The sequence below is a fragment of the Prunus dulcis genome, chromosome 3, assembly GCF_902201215.1.
Source record: "Prunus dulcis chromosome 3, ALMONDv2, whole genome shotgun sequence".
NCBI classification, from domain to species: domain Eukaryota; kingdom Viridiplantae; phylum Streptophyta; class Magnoliopsida; order Rosales; family Rosaceae; genus Prunus; species Prunus dulcis.
Genome location: NC_047652.1, coordinates 20,680,264 through 20,681,898, shown reverse-complemented (window position 1 = coordinate 20,681,898; position 1,635 = coordinate 20,680,264).

Sequence of the window (1,635 nt, the reverse complement as noted above, 5' to 3'; positions counted from 1 at the left end):
CCATATCGTCGACATAGATTATTAGCAAAGTAATCTTACCATCTCTACATTTGATAAATAGGATATGATCTGAGTTACCTTAATGATATCCATACTTCTTCATTGCTTTAGTGAACCGTCCAAACCATGCTCACGGAGACTGCTTCAATCCATAAAGGGCATTTCGAAGCCCACACACATTCCCATTATTATTAGACAACCCATAACTAGGTGGCATGTCCATGTACACTTCTTTTTCTAGATCTCCATGCAGAAAGGCATTCTTCACATAGAATTGCTTGAGTGGCCAATCTTTCAATTGAGCATGAGTCAATATATCGCGATAGTCAATATATCGCAATATTATCGATATTATCATGATATGAACTTTCAAAAATGAAATAATTCACTTAAACTCACGCACAAAGGGGTTCGAACCCTCCCCCTTCCAAGTTCTGGAGCCACTTAACCACCATGCTAGTGATCACTTTGTGATTATTACTGGAATTTTGTATTTATAACTCCTGCGAGCTGTTTCTCACAATAGAAATTAACATAATTACTTATTGTTTTTATATTATTTATTAATTACTTAATTTAATTTAATTTATTTCCTATTTAATCCATTTAATGTTATTGATTATTTTATTATTCATTATAAGTACTTACATTACTAAATTCCCCTTCAAATTGTTGCTTAATTACTTAAATCTCTATAATCATTTTCTTTATTTCTTATTTAATTCCCCTTCAATGAAGATGCTTGCACTATCATGGAATATAATACATTGGATTCGGAAGCTTGAATGAGCGGATGGACATCGAGATTGAGGTACCTAGTATGTCACTCCACTGGTCTCCAGAGTTGCCAAGAATTCTGTATCCCTCTTTCTCCATCTCATTCCTCTTTTCGGATTTGTAAACTGTTGCTAATTTCCCTTGGTCACCCGGGGCCCTGCACAATATGTGAAACACATGATTCAGAATTCCAAATAAACATTATGAAGCTGGTACAAGGACGAAAAGCACAATGCCCTTAAGTCAAAGGCTTCCTGATAGCATAAGTAATGAACATCGTCTTAAAATGATAGCTTCAAATTCAACTTCTGTAATCAATGATTTAAAGAAGAAAAAACAAGAGAGAAGAGAAGAGCTTGCTTGGAGAGATGGAGGGAAGATGCATGGCTGCACGTATACTTATAGGACGACCTTCAGATGTTGTGGGAGTGTAGGACCCACCGTCGGTCTGCAAGTATAGACAAATCAACTCTTTTTCGTTGACTTCCTTCCTATTGCCATTGGGATATTGACATTCCCTTTACCTACGCAGGAAATTGAGGAAGAAAAATTGGACGCACCTCCTCGCCATAAGGCCCCAAGAAGATCCAAGTCCACAAGCCTGTGACATAAGTAACTAGGCACAAACCCAATACAAACAAGGCCGAGTCGCCTTGTCCTCTGAGGGGAAGCTTCTCAATATAATTCCTCATTGCAATGATCGGATGGGTCTATTTGTTTTAAATAAAAGCTTGCAATCCTCTGAATTATAGCATCCATTTGAAGCTGATAACTAATGTTTCTTTTTTGTCACTTTTCTCTTCTCTTTTTTGGTAAGTACCATGAGGTGTCTGGGCCAGCTTACACGCACCTCGACTA